General features: G+C 46.4%; 1 long non-coding RNA gene across 11 annotated transcripts in view; it reads left to right on the forward strand.

Annotated features, from left to right (window-relative positions):
* Positions 1-1,327: 1,327 nt before the first annotated feature.
* LOC102547530 (uncharacterized) overlaps positions 1,328-26,548 on the forward strand; it is a 153,770-nt gene continuing 128,549 nt past the window's right edge. For 10 of the 11 annotated variants that reach the window (XR_015633580.1, XR_015633573.1, XR_015633574.1 and 7 more), the window contains exon 1: positions 1,346-1,622. This is a non-coding gene — a long non-coding RNA (uncharacterized LOC102547530). Of the gene's footprint in view, positions 1,623-26,548 lie in introns of all 11 variants that reach the window. The other variant, XR_015633564.1, reaches the window with a different exon arrangement.

The raw sequence follows: 26,548 nt of genomic DNA on the forward strand, positions 1-26,548 counted from the left end.
TCACATACACTACATACACACATACACACCATACATACTCACAACATACAAACACACAAACACACACATACACAGTCACACACCATATATACATACATACATATGCACACACACCATACATACTCACACAAACTCTAACACACATCATACATGTATATGTACACTCACGCCATACACACATATATACCCACACCATACATATATACATACATACATATGCACACATACCATACATATACACATATGTATATACACATATACATACACCACATATACATACATATATATGCACATATATGCACACATATACACACCATACATACATACTCATACAAACTCTCACACACATCATACATGTATATACACACACCATACATATGCACACTCATATATGCACTATACATACATATATACATATGCACACACATACCATATATACAAATATACACCGTACATATATACATACATACCACATACACACATCATATATACACACTTACCCACACCATACATACATATACCCCATACATACACACTCACACATACTCATAGCATACATACATACTCACACACACATACACCATACATACACAATCACATACACTCACAGCATACATATATACTCACACACATCATATATACACACTCATACACACACCATGCATACACACTCACACTCATACCATACATAGACACTCATACACAATCACACCATCCGTATATATTCACACACAGTCACTTCATACATACACACTCACACCATTCATTTATACTCACATATACTCACACCACACACACACACACACACATACACACACACACACTCTCTCACAGACACACTATACACATCGCACATGAAATGTATGGAAAAGGGGAAACAGTGGTAATTACTCAAGCATTTTAGAGTTTCAGGGTAAAGACTGACACAGAATGTTTTCAGAGTTCTTCGGAGTATATTAGTGTGCACAGAGATTAAGATCCACTCTCCCAAAGCCACCAGAAGGAAAGGCACAATGAGAAAAGACATGGATGTAAAGTTAGGAGACCCAGGGGCTGCCCAGGACTCTTCCCCAGGTGGTCAGTTGATGCTGAGCAAATCACCCCTCTTGGTTTGCTGCCAATTTCCCAGGCTGCAAGATGGAGAATGGCTCATCTTATCCCAAGCTGCCAGACTGTGTCTGATAGTAGCAAGGAGGTCTGTCTTCAGACAGGTAGACTTCTCTGCTTTGTGCAACCTTATTACTTTTCCCACCCCTAAGAATGAAACCTCACTGCCACAACCAGTTAGATTGGTGAGCCAAATCTCTTTCTCGGCCTTTGATAACACAGGGCCAAGGACATTGTGAACCGAACACAGGCCACCTCCCCTGTTGCCTTGGCCAGGGTGGAAGGAGATGGATGGTAGATCAGATGAAAATTATCCAAAGAGCACTCCATTCTCCACCAGACTCCAGGTTTCACCTCATACTTCTGAGCTCCGGAAGCCCTGTTTGGCAGCTTGAAGTGGGGTGGAAACTTTGCCTCTGTGGTGGGGGTCAATATCTCCCATAACAGGCAGGCACTGTAGCGGAAGACAAATGCACAAGCCGAGTTCTGAAACTGGCCTCAGCCTGTAGCATGAGGTAAGTGACCCCTGGTTCCGTGTCATTGACCACCAGGAGTTGCTGGGTCCCAGGACCAGTTTCCCTGCAGGGTGGGACAGGCAGGTGAAAGAGACTGTTTCTGGAAGTACTCCCAGGGAAGGTTACCGAGCCCCGAGACACCCACCGGCACCCACAACGGCAACTTATCTGCCCAACAGACTCTTTCCCTTTCAAAGGAAGTCCTCTGCCTAGTGGAAAGGACACCCTACACCGTCACTGCCTGCCACTCCGAATCCATAACTATCTGGGCGCAAGCACAGAGGCCTGTCTGTCTGTCTGGAGTGTGTGTGGCTCTAGACAGTGTGCGTTTCCTGACGACTCTACAATCTGAGCCAGGCTAAGTGTGCGGAAAAGGAGCTATGCTCTGATGTTTAAAAGAAAAGATAAAAAAGATGTAGTTTTATTTAACTGTGCATGTGTGTGTGCGCACATGCCCGTGTGTGTGTGTGTGTGTGTGTGTGTGTGAATATGCTGATGTGTGTTTGAGTGTGTGTGTGTGTACACATGCCCGTGTGTGTGTGAATATGCTGACATGTGTTTTCGTGTGTGTGTACACATGCCTGTGTGTGTGTGTGTGCATGCGCATGTGTGCGTGTGTGCGAATATGCCCATGTGTGTTTGTATGTGCATGCGGGTGCACACCAGTGCTTGAGAGCATTCCCGCACTCGAATGCAGGCTTGTGGAAGTCAGACGCTTTGGATTCCCTGGGGCCTTTGGACACGGGTGCTGGGGACTACACTTGGGTCCCAGGCAAAAGCAGTACGTGCTCTTACGCGCTGAGCCATCTCTTCTGACACTTTGAAACCTGTCGGACCGGTTGGCTCTCCCTTTTGGGAGGATGAGAATGTCACAGAGTTGTGGGTGTGAGCTGTGTTCTCTGCACCCTTTCCTTGGGAGGTGTATGGTGAAGGCTGGGAGAAGATGCCTCTCTAAGATCCAGGCTCCTGGGCTTGTTCCAAGTGCACCTAAACTTTTTGAGCTTGAACGTTAGGCTTTTTGTGGCTTTGTTGACATTCACGGTCTGCCCCCACCACCACCACCCCATGCAAGGTCATTTATTTTGTGGTCTCCCTTCAGTGGTTGAATTCCAATTCTCTTGGTGGTAGGCTAGGCTGGGAGAAAAGGGGAGGCGAGGAGGGGCTTTGTTAGGCGAGGCAGAGGCTGCTGCTGTGCTGGAGGCTGGGTTTCACACGCCCTCAGTACTCTGCAGTGGGAAGGTACGGGGTGGGGGCAGTTTTTCAGAGTGCGAATTGCAAAGTAGTTACAGATTCCCAAAGTTGGAAGCGATCTTGGGTCAGGTTTCCATCCACTCGACCTGAGAGAATCCTACGTGAGGCTTACAGTTCTAGAAATGGGGGGTCCGAGAGGTGTGGTGACACATCGGAGGTCTTCCTGGGAGCCAGTCAGCAGAGTGTGAACTGTGCACTCTCCCTGGCTGCCAGGAAGCTCTCAGCCTCTGGATTTGCTTCTGTACCCTATGACCTACTTTTACTGTCCCCGGACTCTGGGAAGGCCACCCAGCTTTGAGGTTTTTGGCAAATGTCTTGAATGGGCTGTCACTCACTCCAGCTTTTCAAAAGGCAGCTCCTTGAGAAGCCAGCTGTGGCGCCCACTGCCGCTCTCCTGGCAAGTTGTCCATGGCTTAGGAAGAATCGGCCATGGAGGGTTTGAGGAGACTTATTGACACCTTCACAAAGGCTTGGTCTAGGCATAAATCCTGACCAGAGTGCTAAAGAGAAATGTACGAAATGATATATGCTCACAGGGAGACCCTCACCGTCGCCTTCCCACACTCATCCATAGAATTAACTTCCAGGGGAAAAAATGCAAAAGAGGAAGAATTCAAATAGGGCCAGACCTGTTGACTGCATCTGAAGAGAGGGGCCAAGAGACCACTACTAACTTAACTGATCAAGTAAGGCTTCCCACAGAAAAAAAAAATCACTCAAAAGACTTGCTTTAAAAATGTTACCTTTCACCAGAGAGTTCTAGAAGGAACAGCCCCTCTCACAAGGCCTGTGCCAGTCCCATCTAGAGAGAAAACGTGGGGATAGAGTAGGGATGGCTATTGTCTGAGATCGAGGCCAGAGGTAGTGGCAGGGTCAAGAGCAGCCCCTGGTCTTTCCTGCCTGTCTAGGGCTTAACCTCACCATGTGGCTGTTTGCCTGGGTGAAGATCAAGGCTGCACCTCTGTGTTGCTCAAGCAGGTACCTTGGCAGCCTGCCAGGTGACAGCACAGAGCTGACCTCAGCCTGATAACAGGGTAGGAATGAACTCCCTTCCCCAGCTTTCGGGCTCCAGGAGAGAGATGACAGAAAGCCACAGGGTAGGTGCAGGCATGATTCCAAGTCTCCTCAAGAGCTTCCTGAGGTGAAGTGACCAAGGGTGGGGATGGCGGAAAAACATGTATATGTTAACTGAGGCCCCGGAGGCACTGACCATTTCCGAGACTCTTTCAGTGTGGGAGCTCAGGCAGCTATGCAGCCGGTATGGGCAAGAAGAAAAGCTGGGACCCAACAGGGCATTCGTCAGGGGTAGGGGAGGCCCAACAACCTACAGGCCTAAAAGAGGTGACAGAGAGGTCACTTTTAGCACAGAGGAGACAGGTCCCAGCTGGGGAGGTGGAGGGCTGCTGGTGCAGTAAGTAGGCAGGCAAGGTAGGGAGTCCTCTGGTTCTCCTAGGAGTGACCCATTGTGTCAGGGCCCCACGGCTCAGCAGCCTTAAGCACTCAGGCTTTGCAATCAGACAGAGGGCTGACTCAGCCTCTTACCACCTGTGTGAGCACAGGCAAGTTACTTAACTCTTTGAGCTTTAGCTTCCTTATTGGGAGGGTGGGGATTAGAATGCCAACTCATAGGTCATCGCTGGGACTTTAACACAACAATGTTTCAAATGTTTATCGGAGTGGGACTTTAATACAACAATGTTTCAAATGTTTATCAGAGGTGCCTGGTACCCAGTGTAGATCATCACCATTGTCTTTGTCCTTCCGGGGTCCTTTCTAAAGACTGTGAAACTGCTGGTGTATAGAACCAGAATCTTTACGGAACTTGAATTCTTTTTTTTCCCTGGTACCGAGGAGAGATACAAGAGTGAAAGAATCCATTTGTCCTTTCTGTGAGACCTGGCTGTCTCTTTTGATTTCAGCTAGAGTGGATGGGGACAGTAAGACGTGAGGAGTGGCAATGTGGCTGTATGTCCGCATGCTTCCAAACGCTCTTTCTTACGATGGAGGCTGGAAATGAGGTCCTTCCTTCCCTGTCTTTGTTGAGGCTACTTTTGTCCCCCAGTTCTTGCTAATCTTTATGGTAGGGCAAGGGAGTTAGAAAGCTGACTCCAGATCTAGCTTAAAGCCTTGCCTTGACCCCATGCCTTAGGTAGAAGCCGTTGTCTCTCAGTACTCTATGTGGAACCAGGTGACCTCTCTCTGAGGGCTTAAGCTTGCCTGGCCAGTCTGGTTACTCCAGGCAAGATTCTTCCACGAGTTCTTCCTCAGAGCCTGGGGACCCTTCCTCGGCCTTTGGGCTGTATTGCACTCACAGGCTATGACTCACAGGAGGATTAGGAAAGTGTTGTGCTTTGAGGCATCCTGAGAAAGGGTCTACAACCTCCAACAGACCCGGGGGTGGATCAGGAGTCAGAGCAGGGACTTGTGCAGAATTTCTACAGGCCGAGGTATATCCCTCAAAGACCTCAGCTGTACCTCAAAATCAGCTTAGCACAAATATTTAAAGAACTGAAGTAGAAGATGATTGGCAGGCAGTGAGTGGTCTTGGTCTGAACCCGACTCCACAAAACAATCACACGACGGCAGAGACTATCAACAGCCAAGGCAGACTTACTTTCTTTTTCTTGCACACTGGCCACACTCAGTCCCCATATGCCTTTGCAGCTGGGCATGGCCATGCCACCGGGAGTGCCAGCATGCCCCCACCCCTCCAAGTCCGATATCTCAGATACGTGCCCATATGCCTCTTTCTCCCTTTTGGCCAAATGAAAATGTTAGCCAAGTTGTCACTCAGAACCATGGCTCAGACTGGCAGTAGCCATAGAGGCTGAGTCCCTGCACTGAGTTGACTCATTGACCTACTACATAAACCAGAAATAAGTGATGGACTTAAACTCTTAGGAATTTTGGGTCCATTTTCTAGAGCAGTATACTTACAAGCTTTTGAGCCACAGAGAGTCTCTGGGCTGTCTCTGCTTTTTATGCAGAATTTAGAATCTGTCGAGTATATTGGCTTTGATGTACGAAGGTGTGAATCCACAAGTCTGGAGCCTGTAAGTTATGAGACGAGGCTTCCCTGGCTCACAGCGGAAGCCTGTGTCCTGATGTCTTCATGTGTAAGTCCCAGCCTGATAGGATTAGAGAGGAATGAACTCAGGAGTGTGGGGTCATCGTGGAGGCTGTGTTGTGGCTCCTAGCATGTCCATTCCTACAGTTTGTGTTTACATCGTTTATTCAAAACCACCTCTCTCCAGGAGGTTGTGATTAATTTTTAAAATGACCGAGACCAGCAGGATGTAGCTTATCCGGGTTTTCCGTGGCAGTCTTTAGACCTGACATATCATGGGAACATTCTTAACTGCATGACTGCATGACGTTTGCTTTCACTTCAAGCCTTTGCACACATTCTCTTGTGAGGAAATCCACATCTTTCGTCCTCTTTCTTTTATAATTATCATTTTACATGTGTATATGTGCGTACACGTGTGTGCATGTGTATCTGAGTGTTTGTGTGCGTGTGTGGTGCGTTCAGTTTTACATGGAGACCACGCAGGTTTTTTAACACAGGGGCTGGGGATCTGAACTCTGTTCTTCACACTTGTACAGCTCAGACTTTACCTGCTGAGCCGTCTCACATCTTCTCTCTTCTTTTCCTCATCCCAAGCTCCATGCATCTACCCATCGATTCTTTCAAGTTCGGTTCCGATGCGAGTTCCCATTTGGTGTCAGTCTTTAAACATTTTCAAGGTTCCTGTAACAAAATACCTGACGCTGAGTGATTTACAAAGGAAAGAGGTTCACTTTGACTCGTGATTCTGGAGTGCTAGAAACCCAAGATCAGATGGCCACATCAGATGAGGGCCTTGTACTGAGTTAGTTCATGGCAGAAAACAGAAAAGTGGAGATGAGCAAGAGACGAAATACAGGGGCAGCACCATCTACTTACAGCCAGCACCCAGCTAACTAAGCGAGTCTAGAGAGAAAGCCTCATTCCAAAAGCAGTTCCTCCACAAAGGCAGATTTCCTAGAACCCAAACACTTCTTAGAGGCCCCTCAGCCCCTACCATTGTTTCACCGGGGACTGGTGCCTCTCCTCTCAACACACTATAGCAAGGATCGCAGAACTTTCAAGAATTTCCCTTAAATTTACCTAACGTGGATGTAGAGATAATATCTTACTATTCTATGGACGTATCACCTATTAATTAAAAAGCCTATGGCCTATAGCTTAGACAGGAAATAGAAGGTGGAGCTGGGAGGAGAAAGAATTCTGGGATAGATTCAGGCTCTGGGAGGAGGGAATGCCTGGAGGGATGTGAGGAGACAGATGTCTGTACCCTAGCACCGGAAACCCTCCACAGGGTGAATGTAGGATAAGATAGATGGGTTATCTTCAGTTATGATTCTAGTCAGAGAAGAGGTTAGTGTAAGGTCAAGGTGTTTGTAAATGTATCTTGGGTCTGAGTCTTATTTCTGGGAGCATGGGGACGGGAGGAAGAACCAGGGCCCAACTGTAACACATAGAAGATGTCGCCCTTGTGTGCCACCTGCGTTTGAGCTGGTGATTGTGCAGGGGGAATGGGGGGGCAGGTTGTAGCATCTGTCTGCTCTCAAATGTGATGTCAATTGAACCTCTGCCTAGGACCCAAGGTGCTGATGGGGATGGGGCATTTCCTAGACATTCTGCCTATGAGTGCGTTTGTTTTAGTACCATCTCCCCACCAGTCTCTACCCATGGCATCCCGATTCCTCCTCTCAGCACACTTACTGTTGTGCGAATTTCTTCTGAACAGTGTAGGCTAAGCCTTTAGCCATTGTGATTTGTCTCTGAGTGACCACCCACATCAGGAAGGGGTCCATTTGGTGATTCAGTAAGTTTTGTCCCTAAGGGCTACAAGGCAGCGAAAGGCTTTCTTTTTCCCTTTTATGAGGCGCTTTTTCTGTTCCTCTCAAGCAGGTCCTGGGCCAGTTTCCCTCTTGCTCTCTGCCGGCTTGGAGACTTTCTGCACGTGCCTCGCCAGCACCTTGCTCTGCAATGTGTTCCTGAGACTCTGCAGGGTGGCCTCTCTCCACAAAGTGGGACCTGTTCTACATGTACCCCAGAGAGGAAGGAAATGTCAGACAGGTGGAGTTATGAGAATTACAGAGGAAGCAGTCAAAATGTCACCCCATAACTAATTCAATGCAATAGAAATGTAATACGGTAGGCTGAGCCTTTTACATCACATACCTTCTTTCATCTGACCATGGAAAATATTAATCTTTTCGGTCCCATGGTCTGGTTTATGCTACAGTCCTTTCTGTGTTTTGTGTTTTTGTTTTTTTGGGTTTTTTTTCCTATTCCCCAAGGCAAAGAAAGAGTAACTGAGTTATTCAGTCTGCTACAATGGTGCCTCAGATTTGAGAGAAGTTGGCACTGGTATTATTTGCAGCCCTGGGGACAGGACAAGGGTTTGGAAAACAAAGCTCACTTCTCTGTAGCCAAATGGTCACCCAGTGAAATGCCTTCCCCGTGGACCGGCTTTCTCAGGTGAGCACACTGATTTAGTTCAAGCTAAAATTTAAAAAAAAATGAAGGAAGGAAGAAAGAAAGAAAGAAAAAGCTAACCTAAATAAAGCGACATGACATGGACTCTCCCAGGTTTCTGAGGGTGTCCCCTGGCTTTGCCCTTGAGAGCCTTTGACAGTTGGCTTGGGAATTCTTTAGACTTATTTTGTAAATATAGCTAAACATATGTGCAGGGACACATTTCAGGGTCCAAGGAGACCCTCAGGGGCCATAGCATCAGAGTTTAGGGACAATGTCACAATGTAACAGCAGCCAAGAAGAGGGGTGGGAGGGGTCATTGATGGCCACGCTTTTCCTAGTCTTAATGAAACAGTATCCAGGGAACACAGTGTATCAAGTGGTTCTGGAAGCTAAGTTGAGATTCCTTATGGATCTGCCATGACCTTTCTGCATGTCTCCTTCAGATTGTATAGTCCCTTTGTTTCTACCGAATGTATTCGGGGTCTAAGAGAAAATGCTTGAAACAGGAAGACAACAGGGAGAAGAGGTGAAGAGAGAACGCGCGATTAATGAACTCAGGAGGCGGGTGCTTACACTGCATTGCTAGTGGTCTCTCTAAACCAAAAGGCGAAAGCTAGAGAGAAGCAGCAGGTTAAAGTATGTGGTTTGTCGGGAAGGAAGAAGTATTTAGGCTAGGTACTCAGGCAAGAGAACGTTTTATCCAGCACTGTTTTGATTTCTAGAAAAAAAAAACGTTTTGAAAGATCTGTCTACAAAACACATTAGTAGACAAAGGACTATCTTTAGCAATGCTTTTGTTTGGTGTGTGTGTATGTGTGTGTGTGTGTGTGTGTGTGTGTGTGTGTGTGTGTGTGTAAGGGCAACTGTGTTATTCGATGCCTCTAGGAATTTCTTTATCCTCCATCTGTGCTTGAAGACAGTTAGGGGTGAAGGGAGGATGCACGGGTTTCTGCCTTGTTTTGGTTGTTGATGGTAAAACCAGCTTCTAGACAACTCAAGCAGAAAGGTAAACTTTTCAGAGCGTAGAGTAGTGGAACCATTCCTGGTTACTGGCCAGTGCTCAGGCAGAGCCACGTGGCTCTCAGCTCTGGTGGACAGTCCTTCTGAGCTCATAAACAAGAGGAGTGACATACAGGCTCTTCGTCCTGGCATCCCTGTGCTCGGGACAGAGCACAGTGATGGTCCCAGGTGTCAAAGCTCACACCCCGTGTCTGCTCTTTGCTTAAGAAGGTGGTTCTCAACCTTCCTAATGCTGTGAACTTTTAATACACTACTTAATGATATGGTGACCCCCAACCATAAAATCATTGCTACTTCATAACTGTGATTTTGCTACTGTTATAGATCGTAATATATATATATATATATATATATATATATATATATATATATATATATATATATATGATAGTTGACCCTCCCCACAAAGTTTGTAGCCCAAAGTTTGAGACCTGCTGGCTTAGGGCATGGGAGGAAGTTTGACAACTCCTAAACCTAATGTTATTCATCTGGGAGAGAGGAGGCCCTAAACAAAGTTGGAATGAATGCCCTTTATGATAGCTTTAGTTCTAGCCAGAAACTCAGTGCCAGCCCAGACTGCTTTACTTTAAGAAAACTCCTGGATTCAACACCACATCCTGCTTTCTGCAGGTTTTCTTTGTCTGAATCATCTTGGGGAGTGTTTCACGATTAACTGACATGACAATTGCCCAGTGGTCCATGATCAAAAAAGGAGCCCAGGAGGCGGTGTCTGGGCTTCCCAGGGCAGCCATGACAAATGATCACAAAGAGGGTGACTTCAGATAGCCGAAATGTATACACTTTAGAGTATGGGGACCAGCAGTTGGAACCAGGTCGCCAGCAGGGTCGTGTTCATCCTGAAGGCTATGGGGAGAATCTATACGTCCATCCCCATAGGTTTTGGTGGTTGTCTGTAAATCTTGGAGTCCATTGTGTTATTCCAAATGCTGCCTCCTCTGTCCGTGTGGATGCTTCCTCGTGTGTCTGTGACTTCACGAGGTGTTTTCCTCTTTTTAAAGGGTATTAGCAACCAGATGTAGGGCCCACTATAACATACTAAGAATGACTTTTAACAGGTGTCAATTTATATCTACTAATACCGTTTTCAGATAGGCATGCTCCTTAGAGGAAATTATAAGACCCAATAATAATAGAGAATGGAGGTTGTTCCCCCTCTGGTGCTGGAGGAAGTCAATTTAAAGAAACTTAAACAAAAAATGTTTTTGATCATGGATTTTTAACAAGGGAAGCCTCCCCCAGGGACGTTTACTAGTTCCTCCTTCTCCTCCTTCTCTTCTTCTTCCTCTTTCTCCTCCTCCTCCCCTTCCTTCTCTCTTCCTCCTCTTCCTCCTCCTTCTTCTGGCTCTAAACACCTTCCAGAGGTGCTTGGATTTCACAACTCTCTAAGAAAGCTGTGCGGGTTTCAGACTAGGCCATGGCTATGTCGGGACTTGGTTTCTCAAGTCAGTTTAAGTTTGCTCTATCATGAGGAAAGAAAGACAAACCTCTTTTTTCCTTTTGATGGGTTAATAAATTTGCAGGGTGTGGGTGTGCCCAGACCTTCAGAGTTCTGGTTGCTCTCACCAGCATGTGCTCACTGACTGCAGACCGCTTTTGTTTCTGCTGCCTGTTCTTCTCAACTTCCTTTCCTCAAACGCGGAACCGACATCCCTTGAGTTACTTCCAGAAGAGAAGGATAAGGCGTCTGGTCTCTAAGGGAGATTCAGAAAGGGAACAGGGGCTCTAGCTGTTTTGTCCCTCTCCGTGTTTAAGCTCTCTTTACATTAAGTCACAGAGATGTGGTTCCCACGGAGACCCTCCAGAGGTGGGAGCCTATTCTGTCCCCCCAATAACACAACAGTCATAAGAGGAAGTGAGTGGGTTTGACTTAATGAGGATGGACTGGGTCCTGCAGGATTAGGTCACTGGGTTTTGAGCAATGGGGTTGGGAGTGGTAGACGGGCACCAGAATTGCTAAATGACATGTTAAAACAGATTTGTCCAAGAAACCTTTCCTTCTCAGACTGTAGCATCATAACACTTAGTTGTGAAAAATGAAGATTTTTCCCCCCCTCACCCTCCACCTCCCCTGACCACCGTCCCAAGAAACACTACAGGGAATGTTTATGGAGTCTTGCAAGTAGGAGGCTGGACTTTAAATTTTTTATTTTATTTTATTTTTTTTAAAGACTGGAGTTTTAGCAAGAGTATTTTGATATTGAAGGAGAACAAATTGATGAGGTTGTTTTGTGACTTGGCTTTTTTGTGTTATTGGTTCACTCTGTATCCCTATAAAGCCCGTAGCTTGCTATTTAGACCAGGCTGGCTTCAAACTCCGGAAGATTCACCTACCTCTGCCTCCCTCCGGAGTGCTGGGTTTAAAGGCGTGCACCACCATACCTGGTAGCGAATCCAGCATTTTGTGCAATACTTCAATACTGTGCTCCACGTGTGGTGCCTGAATTGTCCACCATTTTCGTTGCTGTAGAAACATCGGCTCGCTTAGTTCTTGAAAACTTCCCTAGGAGTTAGTTCTCTCTGTATCTCTGCTCTTCAGCTGAGGCCCTGAGGGAGAGACACTTGCTAGGAGGAAAGGCGTGGTGCTCACTGGGAGGAGGCACTCGAGCAAAAGGACACCAACGGTAATCATTTCACAGAATGTGGGGGTGGAAGTGTCCTCTGTTGGCTCCATGATTCTCCTTTCACATTGTGGTTGGTGATTTTTTTTTTTTTTTAGGAAGGGAGATCCCTCCCAGCTCCTTAGTTACCTTTCTACTGCTGTGAAGGGACGCCGTGACCAAGGCAATTTATAGAAATAAAACAGCTCCCTGGGGGAATCACAATTTCAGCGACTAAGTTCATGACCATCGTGGAGGGGAGTGTGACTGCAAGCAGGCAGGCACGGCATTAGCATAGTTGCCGGGAGCTCACACCTTGAAACATGATGGCAAGGCAGAGAGTGCTAAGTGGGAATGGCATGAGCTTTTGAAACCCCAATCAAAACCCACCTCCAGTGACATGCCTCTGCCAACAAGGCCACACCTCCTAATCCTTGCCGAGCAGTTCCACTGACTGGGGACCTTAAATATAGGAGCCTATAAGGGTCATTATGATTCAAGCCACCACACTCAGGGATGGAGAGCTGGCTCAGTGTCAAGAGCCCTGGCTGCTTTTCTGAAGGACCTGGATTTAATTCGAGACCCACACAGCAGCTCACAACTGTCTGTACCTCCAGTTCCAGGGGATCTGACACCCTCACACGCACATACCAAAATACAAATAAATCATAAGAAAAAAATACCTACCACATTCTACAAATGTACTTCATGTCCGACTGCACCAGACTCAAAATTAAGGAGTCCAGTTCATAGACTCATCTCTCTGTCCATAGCATGCTATGGAGTGAGATATCAATATCAGCTTCTCCATCAATAAAGTGAACTTATCGACCAGGCAATATTTCTTTTGCTGTGGACCTACAAGGACACAAAGTGCCCTAAGTTTCAAAGACAGTATGAAAAAATGCTACCTGGGCCTGTCACATGGGGGTCACTGAAGAGAGAATGGATAATGGGTTTGTGGTGAGGGATTGGAAGAGTTCACACAGGGACAGCACTTAGATCATATGCTGGACACATGAGTATTTGTTATCATTATAGTTAACTCTCAATGTCGCTACATTCAATCATGGCGTCTTAGATCTTTCTAACGACTCATCATCAGTCCAGAAGAAAGAGTGATTGGAACTTGAAAGACAAATAACGTCTGGTACCTTCTCTGGAAATTCTCACTCCAAGCACAGACTGAGTAGGCCAGCCTCTCTATAAGTGGCAGGCTGTCTCTGAGTGGCTAAAATCTCACATGGTGAATGTGGTTTCCCCGTGGAGACTGCTTTGCCTAATGGTAAGCATCTGCTATTGGGATGACTGTATATTGTTGTAAGAAACAGATGGGTGTCTTCAAACATCTTCTACATATTGATTAGGGATGTACCAGACTCAGAGTCTCTCACACACTCTAGGCAAATGCTGTCTCGATGAGTTATACTAGAAGACAAGCCTTCTGAAGTTCCTAAGAACTATTAATCAAGGAAAGGTATTTTGGTCGATTTCTTGAGGGTTTTTGATCACATACTTAAGTTTAGAAAGTATCCTTTGAGGGGTTTCAAGAAAATTTATTTATTTTCATTCATTCGTTTATCCATTCAACCAACAGCATTAAGACTATTTCCTTTGAGGCTGGAGAGATGGCTCAGCAGTTAAGAGCACTGACTGCTCTTCCAGAGGTCCTGAGTTCAATTCCCAGCAACCACATGGTGGCTCACAACCATCTGTAATGGGATCTGATGCCCTCTTCTGGTGTGTCTGAAGACAGCTACAGTGTACTCATATAAATAAATAAATCTTTAAAAATAAAAAAAAAAAAGACTATTTCCTTCATGCTGAGGTACTAACATGCCGGTGTCCCTGTATTATTTACGTATATTGTAGGTTGTAAGACCAGAAATCATCTGAACCCACTTTTTTCCAACTCTGGGTGCCTTAGGGTCCCGTCACAGGGATCTTCTTGGGGTCATTGACTAGGTAGTCCTTATGTATATGGGAAATTTCTTCTAAGAGAAAGCCTTAGTTAAGTACTGATAACCTTAGGATTTTTTCTGACTGAAATCACATTCAAGCAACTTGTGTTGGGACAGGTAACAGGAGACAGGTAACAGCCTTTCGTGCTGTGGTGGAGAACAGGCTCTGTCTGTCTGGTGGGAAGTTTGCTGCATTTTCAGCTCTGGATTAAACCCTATGGGGAGCTGGGACCACATCTCTTCTCATACTTCCCCTTTACTCATCCCTCTACTGGTTTCCAAAGTTCTCCACCAATTGTGGTTTATATTATTATTATTATTATTATTATTATTATTATTATTATTATCTGTCTCAGTAACTGTTTCCTGGTCTCATACTGTCATAATGTTAACCCAGTGTGGTCTTCAGATTAAAGACTCATCTCTCCATCCCTTTAGGGTTGAAGTCATGAAAAGTCTAGGCTGAAAGGAAAGAGGGACAAGGAGGTGACATGTGAAACATCTCATAGTTCTTTTTAGGCCTATTTGATTCCTGATTGGCAAAGTCTGACCAGTTGACTGCAGCATTGAGGAATAAGGCACCGATTCTTTCTTGGTCTTGAGCTGAATGGCACAGGGAAGGCCAGTGTCCTTTCTAGGCTACTAAGCTTCTTGATGAGTTGCTAAGGTCTTGAGTTTGGAGACAGCCCCTTGGTATCAGGAGCACTAGGCAGTTTGAAGTATTCTGTGGACACCTCAGAAGGCACTGGTCACTCCTGAGAACCTACAGAGATCTAAGGTCAGCCTTTGCTCATTTTCTCATCTTCCTTTTCGGTCATCCTATAGGCCAGTTACCTGAACCATCACGGACCTGATGAGTCCCCAGGTCTGCACAGTGGAATATGGCAGCCATTTGCCCCATACTATGAGCACTGGACAGTCTGTACTGAGATAGTCTATACGTCAGAGTTACCAAGTCTGACAACATGTTACCACAGGAGGATATGGACTATGTCACTGATAATTTTATAACACTGAACAGGGTGGTGGTGGCATATGCCTTTAGTCCCAGAACTTGGGAGGTAGAGGCAGAGGATCTATGAGTTCGAGGCCAGCCTGGTCTACAGAGTATGTTCTAGGACAGCTAGGGCTACATAGAGAAACCCTGTCTTGAAAAACAAAACAAAACAAAGCAAAAAAAAAAAAAAAAAAGCCAACCCTGAATATATTGAGTTAGATTAAGTATATTTAAAATTTAAAGGGCCCAAAAGGCTCACATTTTGTTCCTTTGGTGGGTGCTGGCCCTCATTCTTAGGCTGCTAATTGAAGACTGTCGGTATTTAAATCCTGAGAAGAGATTTAATTGAATGGGGTCATCTGTCACTCAAGGTACAGGACAATATATAAGCTCAGTCATACTTCTAATCACTTTGTTTTTAGACATTATGGCACCCTTGGCTGTTAACATCATGTTTTTGAAAAGAACTCTTTTAACTATTATAGGCTGGATTGTACACACACACACACACCACACACGCCACACAACACACACACACACACACACACACACACACACACACACACACACACACACACACACACACATACACACACCATATATTGAAGCCCCCAAATTGTAGAACGTTATCATATTTGGAGGATTGAGTTAAATGAGGTCATTTAGGTGGACTATAGAAGCCAGTCTGACTGATGTCCTTCCTTATAAAGAGACGAAATCTAGATACCCAGGGAGACATACAGAACAAAGATCGTATGAGATCACAGGGAGGAGTCTGTCACCTGCAAACCAGTGACGCAGGCGTGAGAAGGTGCCAATCATTGTGGCATCCTTAATCACTCTTTAGCCTCCATAGCTGGGAGACGATACGACCCCCGCCCCTTTTAAATTTTCTTTCTCCTTACATTCCCATTGTGTAACCCACTCAGGCTGGGGGACACCGTGGAGCAGTCCTAACAGACCAACGCAGAGCTGGAGGAAGTTCGGGGATAGAAGAAACCAATGGCCGGAAAGTGGGCTTCCTGCTTTCATCTGTTGGCAACCCAAAGATAACTTGGACTATTTCTTGTTCTGCCTCTGCCTTGGGCCCATGCTCTTTTTCCTGCTCCTATATTCATCTTGGATTTTCCTGTATCTCCAGTTCTGTTGCGCTCCCCTCTGCTCTCTGATAGATAATGATTTAAGAAGCAGTAGTGTGAGAAAAGAGGCATCCTGAAGATTTCAAATCTATATACAGAAAATCTTCCTTTTTGCTATCTTGAGGTCTTCCGTTAAGCATGCAAGAATGACGGAGTCCGGTGGATTAAATGGCCAAGAGTTTGTGAGTGTTCATCCGCAGAACCCCGCAAGCGCAAGCTCACAGCGAGTCAGAAGGGAGGAGAGCAAATCACGTGACCTCTAGCTGGGGGGGGTGTTGTTGTTGTTGCTGTTTTTGTTATTTTGTTTTGTTTTGTTTTCTGCTAGCTTTAAGATCCACAAGTCTACCACTCTCTGCTTTAAGTTTCATCTGTTCCTTTAGGGGAGCTCTCTCACTGATGGACCCGGGAAACATCCAAGTGCATTCTGGGTAGTGAATTCCTGGCTGGGTTTCATCTCTATAGACAGGCTGTCCGCTAGAACAGGGTTAAGGTCAACACCTCTCTGCCAAGAAGTCAAAAACCTGACTTCTTAACTAGCTTCACAGGAGAGACATTAGATATTCTCAGGCGACCACCTGGCAAATAAGGGAGACTTTTCGAATTTCAGAACATGTGTCTATCCACTGGCTTGGACCCAAAATCGATGAGGAGAGAAAAGAAACGCAAAGATTACGATAGACTCAGAGATTATCTCCTTGGCGTTCTCTACAGCAGCTGCCTGGCAGATGTTACACTGAGTCCTAGAGTACTTGAGAAACGTTGTTTTGAAGAACACATAGGGGAACTACCAGATGGATCTGCCCTCGCTGTTTTGGTCACATAAGAATTTTAAGGATGATTTCAGTGAGGTCATCCTGGAGACGGCTTTATCCGTTTCTGCCACAACTGTGAGTTGGTGCCTGTGGTCACCGATGTTCCTCCTTTTCCTCTTCACTATCAAGAAAAATACATTAGTCCACATTTTGTTTATTTGCACATATGCTGGCCTGGAACTCACTACATAGCACAGGCTGGCCTTGAACTCATGATCCTCCCGCTTCAGCCTCCCTAGTGTTGGAATTACAGGTGCATGCTTGACTTCCAAAGGAATATCAAATAAAAGAACTTCCCCATGTGTCACTAAGCATCTTGAGTGAGAATGTATGTGAAATTGTGAAATATGTATTTGCTGTGAATTAATATCTGTGTTCCTTAGTTTTCTTTCAGGCTTTATACAAGGGTAATCATTCTATATTTAGTGGCACAGATTGTGTGTGTGTGTGTGTGTGTGTGTGTGTGTGTATGCGCACTCGTGCACATGCGTGCGTTCACACACACGGAGAGATAGGATATTAAATTATAGCAAAACAATGATCAGAATACAATAACTGGGTACAGGGCTAGGGTAGAGAGCTGTGGCAAAGGGTAAGCTTAGCATAGCAAGGATCTCTCACCGTGTTCTCATTAACATCAGAATTCCAGGGGAGGGGGACAGAAGTCATACACTATCTTGTAGCATTTACAGTCGTTAGAGCCACAAGGTCCATGAACTCTGAGTGCTTGCCTCATTTGACATGTGACTAGAGCAAGTAGTGTGGCTGACATGAGTAGGGCCTCTGAGTGATGAGAGTTCCTCCCTGAGCCCGAGAAGCTGAGGAGAGTACAGCACGACTGTTGCGAGGCAATGCATGGGGAGGCAGGCGGGATCTGACAGGGAAAGGCGTGTGCCAGGCCAGCAATGTGTCCAGAGGCCTGAGCTCTGCTGTGGATCCCACTGACTTTCCGTGCACACCCTGGTTAAACAATGCAAGAATTTGATTTCCAGGCCAACCCCACAAAGCTTTTTCTGTAGGGGTGGAGAGGTGGCTCAGCCATTAAGAGCAGTGCACTCTTCTTCTAGGCGGCGGCCTGCTTTCAGTTCCCAGCAACTATGTCACGGAGCCCAGAATCACCTGTAACTCCAACTTCAGGGGAACCCAATGGGCACCTGCACTCACATGGACATATCCATATACCCACAACACATACATAATTAATGTAGGAAATGAATTCTATACCCCACCCCCAATTGCATTTATATGTATGGTGTGTGTCAGTTAACACTAATTGTGGGGACTTTGTACCTGGTTGGGAAATCAAACTGCAATGTACGGTGTTTCTAGGATCCAACTAATAATTTTTATACATTATGGCTTTTATTTTATTTAATTTATGGGGTGTTGTGCCTACACGTATGTTTGTTTTAACATGTACATGCAGTGCCCAGTAGGGCCAGAAGGGGATATGAGTCCCTTCATACTGTAATGACAGACAGTTCTGAGAAGCCATGTGGGGCTGGGAATGGAACCCAGGTCCTCTGGAAGAGTAGCCAATGCTTTTAACTCCAGCCCCCTAGATAATAATTTTCATAATAATCTTCAGAACATAGCAGAGTTTTGAACTGGGGACCCAGCCTGCTTCTCTTAGAGAGAATGGAAGGCCACTGTGGTCCTTGTGGAATGCTGTAGAAATAAAATACTCCAAGCATCCCCCCAAGCCTGGCGTCTCTTTGAGAGTAAAGGGTTAAAGTAGCTGCAATCCACATTAGGGCCAGCTATATAGAGCACTTGGAACATTTCCATGCACTTCATGCCTTCCACGGAAGAAAGGAGCATGTGGTAGGCGCATGCGTCCTCAGAGGCATGGCTTCACTTTCCCTTTCTGCGCTTGTCATTATATATCCGGCTCAATAACAGATTCAGTAGGTGTTGGAGAATTCTACTGGCACCGAGGTAAAGAAAAAAAAAGAGCCTTTCTGAACTGCTCCAGACAATGTATATTCAGACAAGGAAGGGAGGAGGGTCATGGGGGGTGGAAGGTATGGAGAGGAATAGAGAGGGGGTAAGGGAGGAAGCAAGGGTAAGCCTGACACTGAGAGAAGAAAAGAGACATGCGCATCCGCATCAGGGAGCAGCAGAGAGGATAGCGGGCGGGACACAGTGAGGTATGCCGGAGTGCTGGCTTCCTGTGCCCCACACTGAAGGAACATGCATCCCTGCTGGCCCCCTCTTAGGAAACCCAGCATTCACACTGGATGGCTTGAAAAGCATCAACGGAAAAAAAAAATATGTATTAAAGCATTCTTCCGAATGGAAGCTATTTCAATATTTTAAACTTACTGAAGGTAAAATGAGAGAGCTGTTGCCAAGGGGAGACTGAGGTAGCCATTTCCTGGAGGAGGTGACCAAGGAATGTTTGAAGCCTGCTACTTGGAAGACTTGCAGTAATAGAGCAATCCCCCACCCCTAATCCCCCACCTTCCACCCCCTCAAGCCAACCCCCCCCCACACACACACACACCCGCAAGTCTGAATATCCTGCTACCTAGTTTCTACCCTGGAGAATATGTTACTTTATGATGGTAATGTAACCAGCAAAATAAGACAACTCCTGATACAATGTCATGGCCAGTCATCTTCAGTTGCTACTCCTGTCTTATCTGTGCATCCTGTCATGTTCTGGATGAAGGGTGGGCCCGAATCATCAGGTACATGTACCTGTCCACTCTATTTAGTCTCCTTCACTCAGAAGAGTCGTTCAGATTTCCCTAGGCTCCTGTAACTTCGTCACTCCGACTACTGCATATGGATTTTATGTAAATGTCCCTCCGTTTGAATGTGACTGATGTTCCCTCCTGACTGGATGTAGGTCATTCGTCTTGGGCGAGTGTACCACGGGCGGTGCTATAGTGTCCTTGTGTCTGTGAAGGGGGTGAGTGGTTTCAGTGTGACCCAGTCCTTCTGGGGTTATTTGTGCTGACCATGCAATTAAGATGGTGTTTGTAGAGGTGTTTCAGTGTGACCTCACTCCTTTTCTCTGTGAAGTTTGTAAGAACGTGGGGGGTGGAGGTGCTCTGAAGCCATGCACATTTTGTGTTGCTAACTAAATTTCCACTGACCAACTTCGCTGCTTGCAGATGCTCTGGGTTGAAATCATTATTTCTATATTAGTAACCAAGAGATGGCTTTAAAATGTTCATCCTTTCATATTTGTGGATTGGAATTTTACTGCGAGGGAGAGCTGTCTTTTCTAGTTTATTGTTCTCATGCTTGTTGCATAGGCCTGCATTCCTGTTTTACTCGGCGACTACAATATATTATTATCATGGTTATGACCCACTGTTGCCCCAATCAAAAATTATTATTTTGATAGATTGTCTATGATTTGATTGGTGAGTACCTTTTTCCTTTTTGAGCTAGTTTTTTGTTTTTGTTTTTGTGTTTTTTGACTTGGTTCCACTTTTTAAAAGTTGTGAGTCTTTAGGGTGATTCTCTGTTGAGTTTGGTAGATTAGGGGTTCTTCACAAAGTCCAAGGACCTATGCCACCAGCTCCTTTGTTTCCTTCCTTCCTAGTCGTATCTCCTTGAGGGAGTGGTCCTTCTGCTCCAGGCTTAAAATAGAGGTAATTACTGCCTGCAACCATCTGGAGCGGCTGTTGTGAAATTCAGTCTGAGGGAAGTGGAGATTATAATATACCTAACTCCCTTTCCTAGAAACTTCTAGAATCGTTGCATGCACTGATGTTTCACGATGGCCCAGTCAGTTGAGGAGGTACCGTTTGGACCATCGGTGTTCTTATCTTGTTGGTAGCCTGAGTTTATTTCCATCCAGTGAGTGTGTCCTTCAGTGGCCCCTTTCATGTCCTGGGGCAGTGAATGGCCGGAATGCTTTCTGCAGAAGTGCTCTGGCCTGGGAGGTGCTCATTTCCTGGGAGGGTGAATCCCAAGAGCCCCTGGCTCTGGAGTGATATCTTCTTTATCTTTCCTCCCTTACAAAGCCTCATCTGCCGCTGGCTCTGAGCCTGACAAACTGATAGAGGGAGATGTGGGAAGGCACAGGACTCCCAGCCCTGTCAAGGCAGTTGTGCAGAGGCAAGAATCCGGTCAGGAATGTCCCCTGTGGCTTTCCAGGTGCAGGTGGCAGGTAGAGGTAAGAAGGACACTCAAAGTCAAATTCTGCAATCTGGTTTTCCCCATCTTGACTTTCAAGCCTTAAAGGGGTTTATGGCCACAGCACCTGGCCTAGTGTCTCCTAACTCCAGTTCCAGAGGATCCCATGTCCTCTTCTGATCTCTCTGGGCACTAGGAATGTACGTGAGGCATTCAGGGAAAATACCTATACCCATAAACGAACAACAAAACGGAAGCAAGGGCCCCAGCATGGAAGCCGGCTTGGGTGTACACGTTCACAACTCTATTGGTCAAGGGGTTGAAGGTGGGAGATGTCCAGTTTCAGTCCAACCTGGACTGCAAAGTTATCTCAAAGTCACACTGGGCTATGGAATAAAACCCTCCCTCAAACTAAGACGAAATGCACGAAATAAAAAGATATACAGTGAGGGTTCCTCCCCTGAGCCCAGCTGTACATGCCTAGCAAGTTCATATCCCACAGGGCAGAACTGAAGAGGCCAAATACCACAGCTCTGCAGGAAGTGAGAGCCTTGGACTGTGAGATCAGCCAGCCCCTAGATGGTCCCCTGAGAAAAGGAACAATTACCAAACAAACAAAATCTCTGGCTCCCTTACACCTCTAGAACGCCCCACCCCTACCCCACCCCATTGTCCCAAATTCCACTCCCACCCCACCCCCTACCCCCAGCTAGGATGGCAGACCCCAGGACCCCTCTCCACCCTAGGGTCTGAGGCTGCACAGCTCCCTGAGCTTGGATTCCAGGCGTTATTTATTTAGAACGGTACTTTCGACACAGCCCATAATCAAGGACTCAGCCTCTCTCGTGCCTGGTGTCTCCTGAGAGGAAGCAGGCCAATCAGGTTTTTTTTGAGTTGCATCCCCCACCCAAAAACATAATTGAGGCCCCGCCCTGGGGACCAACTAGAGAGAAAGGCAGGCTTCCTTCCGAGTCCATTAGTGTGCCTGTGGGTCAGTAGCCTCTTCCTTTAAGAATTCTATCCAAAAGAGGAGAAGAGGAGGAAAGGGTATTTTGCTTAGTCAGGGTGTTAGTTTTCCAGGGTTACCAGAACAAATTATTATGATCTGGGCAGCTCAGCCCAACAGAACTTTATTCTGAAACAGTCCATAATCCAGAAGTCTGAAGCTAATTATCCGCACAGTCACAAACTCTCTCCCAAGGCTGTCATAGAGAAGCTTCTTTTGAGTCTTTGTGCTCTGCTGGCTGTGGAGTCTCTCGGTCTCATGATGGATTAGACCATCCTTGCTTCTAACATCAGTTTTTCTCTTCTAAGAACTCTGGTCTAGGCTGCATCTAGAGGTCCAGAATGACGTCATTAGGACAGCTTTAATTTAATTACATATGCAAGTACCCTTTTCATATAAAAGTCGACTTGTGCATTCTTGGACATATCGTCTTAGAGCCACCATTTAATCCACTACACGTGGCAGGATTGATGGGCCCCTTGGGTTTCCTGAGTTCTAGGGGACCCTAGTGATAGTGGTTACAGGACCCAGTTGACAGTGTCAGGAAGAGGAGAGGAGGGTTCAAGATGTAGGAAGAGTCCACGTGACCCTGCTGACTTTCTACTCACCCTAGAATCTGTTACTCCACAAGTTAATGAGGGTTGCTCTGGTCATTCACATTTCTCTTCTTCCCAGGGATGAAGATTTATTGGTAAATTGGGTTTGTCGCTGCTGTAAGGATAAATACGTCTCCAAATCCCAAGGTTTATAATACCGAGAAATTTTTCTTGCCTGAGGCCCGACAGGTTGACCACAGCCCTGCTGTAGGTCACCTTCACTGTACAGCCTGGCTGATGGAGAGATAGATCTGAGATAGGGCGACCTAGGGCAGGAAGAAGGGCTCTGTTTGCTGGGGAAACACTGTGACCAAGAGCAATCTGAGGAGGAAGGAGTTTATTTCACTTTACAATTTATAATCGACCACTGAAAGAAGTCAGGGCAGGAACCTGGGCCATGGAGGAGTGCCGCTTACTGGTCTGCTCCTCATGGCTTGCTCTGTTTGCTTCTTTACACACCTCAGAACACTGTCCAGGGTGCTACCACCCACGGTGGGATGAGGTCCTCCATGTCAGTCGTCAATCAAGAAAATGTCCCATAGGCCAATCTGGTTTTTTTGTTGTTGTCGGTTTTTTTTTTTCCCCCGGAGCTGGGGACCGAACCCAGGGCCTTGTGCTTGCTAGGCAAGCGCTCTACCACTGAGCTAAATCCCCAACCCCCCCCCCCCCCATAGGCCAATCTGAAGGAGGCATTTTTTTTTCAACTGAGGCTACCTCTTCTCAGATGACTCTTACCTTGTATCAAGTTGTCAAATCACTTACTCTCAATATGGCCTGCACGGGTGCTCTGGGAAGATGGCCTGCTGAGATGCCATCTTGCTCCCCTCGAGGCTTGCTCTCCCGGGTGTGTTAGGCGAGTCCCCAGTCCTGCATGTTTTGACCGTACCCCTGGCTTCCTCCTTGTACATTCTATCGCCATAGGCCCCATTCCCCTTCTCCCAGGAAGGAAAACGACTGAGTTACAGTTTCATGCTGCCCATCTGCTGAACTGCTTTTGGAGGGGGGACAAAAAAAAGCCTCAAATGGGTGCCTAAATCAATCATTTTCACAGCATCCTTCATCGACTTATAGAGGCTTTGGGAGAGGCCTTTCCTCAATTGCTTGAAGCCCATTAAGCCTAAAGGACCCTGGAGAGAGGCAAGTTCAATTTCTTTTCCTCTGCAAAGATGAAGTCCCTACGCTGTAAGAGAAATGACATGGGTTTTGTTTCGGGTGCATATGTATCTTCTGAAGCTAGGAACCTACCACTTATGTCAGAGTCCCAAAGGCTTTATGAACCCCAGAAGGTTAAGGACCAGGTTGTCCAACCTAATCTCTTCTTTTAACTGTTGACACCGGAACAGAGGTAATGTTCGTTGTGCCAAACAGACTAATCTTATTTAATACAACTCCATCCAAAGCTTGTCCCCGAATCTTGCTCTCTGCAAGCTAATTTCTCTACTGTTACCGTCTACTCTGGGAGAGAGGAGGATGCTTGAGCAAGTTACTTTGCCTTTTAAAGTCACAGGGGTATCGTTTGGTGCATTCCTGCCCCAGCAATTATTACCTTCTGAGAGCCTGCGAGCTGCCTCCTGCTTTCCCCTTGGTCTCCGTAGGGACTCGTTATGTTTCCAGCAGGCAAGTATGAAATCCTATAGCGCTAGCTTACCAGAAGGGTTTGCTACGGGAATTTCACAGACAGAACTGCTTCTCTTAAAGGAATTCACACCCCATGCAGCGGAACAGGGAACGGTTGTGGATGATGGTAACAGGAATTGTATTAATATTACATGTCTGCTAGGCAGAGAACCAATGGGTTCTAATAGCACAGACCTATCTATATCAGTACCCCCCACCACACAAAGTCTGGCTGTGGGGCAGTGGTATTTCCTCCTTATGGTTAGGAAAACACGGGCTCAGCGTTTTCTTACCCTCCAGAGCAGGAATCCTTCATCATCATTATTATTGTTATTATCGTTTTTATTTCATGTGCACTGGTGTTTTGCATGCACATATGTCAGTGTGAGAGTGCAGGCTACAGACAGTTGTGAGCTGCCATGTTGAACCCTGGTCCTCTGGAAGAGCAGCCTGCTCTTAACCACTGAGCCATTTCCCCAGCTCACAGAGCGGGAATTCTTAATAAGATCCTTGAGGCTTCAGGTAACTGAGGATTCCTGAGGAGATCTGCAAAGGCAGGTAGGTCATTGATTTGTCCTTGGGTGCAGGGTGGGTGTGGTTTTCCTCTACAGGGTTCTGTGACTGTCAATGGTTCTGAGCCATTATGGTGGCACTCCTAATCTTGCAATTAGCAATACTAATACTAATTAGTAACTATTATGTTTTGGATATGAATCCCCCCTGCCTCCTACTCCTTATGTGTAGAAAGCTTGCTATCCAGCTTGGCGGGCTTAGTCATTTGAGAATTTATTGAATCCCGAGGCCTTTGACTAACTAGTGGGTTAATCCATTCTTGAGGGATTCATACTATGATGGCATCGTTGGGAGGCACAGCCTTATTGGAGGAAGCACATGCCCCGGAAAGAGATAGCGTGGCCCTAACCCTAACCCTTCTAGTTTTCTTTGCTCCCTTATGGCCTTGGCATGAGCAGCCTTTCCTTCCTTGTGCCCTCCAGCCGTGCTGCTTCTGCTTCGTCATAAGCTTAGAGCAGTGCAGTCAGCTGACCATGCTTGAAAGCCCTGGAAGCAAACAGAACAACCTAACCCAGTAAGACGGAAACTTTGCTCCTTCTAAGTCGTATCTTATCACAGTGTTGAACCGGCTAACACAGCAAGTGGGTCCCTGTGGAGGTTCAAGCCCCCATTTTGGTGTGTGTTTTCTCTGACTGCCAGTCTTTCTAATAGTAGGCGAAATCGGATGCAAGAACACTCTTTGGAAGAAACATGTTCAAGTGTTTCCTTACCTATCTCTGTTCTGGAAAGTTTTGCTTCATCTCAAATACTCCTCCCTTCCCCACCCCCGTGGACAGCAGCGTCACTGTAATGCAGAGCCGGAAGAAATCTAAAATCTTCCAGCTACGGAGACAGAGAAACTGAGGCCCAGAGAGTGGATCATGTCCAGATGCTAAGCCAGGGACCGAGTCCTGTCTAGGGCTTGCTCCTTATTAAGGACTGAACTCCGACCATGATTGGAACCTCTTGCCAATATTTCTTAACAAATGACAGTACGACGTGACTCATTTTTGACATTATGCAAATGAAGGAAACAAGACTGAGTGCCCTTCTGTCCAGAGAGCAGGAAGTGAAGGCAGTCTGGGGCCGCATGTTCCCAGGGACATACAGTGTCTGTCACAAATGGGGCCTGGAAGAACCAGCCCTTTGTTCACAGCCGACTTCACTAAGTTCCTCTTCTAAGCCATGTCTAGCAGGATTGGCACCCAACCCGTTCTTCCAGCATCAGCCAGAGGACACTTAGGTTGTCCTCTGGCACCAGAGACACCCCACCCCCACCCCCAACTCTGCCCCCACTGAAGAGAGCATTAGCACTCTCTGGAATAGATGCTTCGGGCTGATTGGTGCCTCCCTTCCACAGGAAGCAGAGCCATTCGCCACAGCGAAGCTTATACTTTTGCTCAGAGAAGAGCTGAGCCGAGGCTGGTAGAGTTTATTGGCGTTTATATTTTAGCTCCCCCCCCCCCCCCCCCCGTCACAGGATAACAGCAGTTACTACGAGGGACCTTCTTGTGCTCACCTCAAGCAGGGATCAGTTATGGAAACTCTCCCAGCTCTGGTTTCTTCCAGTTAGCCAAAAGCAGTTTTTCATCAGAGTTAACTCCGGTGAGATAGCCCAGAAATGGAAGAGTTTATTTATAAGGACAGACGTGCTTTCCAGAGACAAGGAAAGCTGCGGGAGCTTTTAGAGAGCATCAGACACACGAGGAAACTCTGGCCCTGGGAGAAGCAA

The sequence above is a fragment of the Rattus norvegicus genome, chromosome 11 (assembly GCF_021556685.1).
Source record: "Rattus norvegicus strain SHRSP/BbbUtx chromosome 11, alternate assembly SHRSP_T2T, whole genome shotgun sequence".
Classification (NCBI taxonomy): domain Eukaryota; kingdom Metazoa; phylum Chordata; class Mammalia; order Rodentia; family Muridae; genus Rattus; species Rattus norvegicus.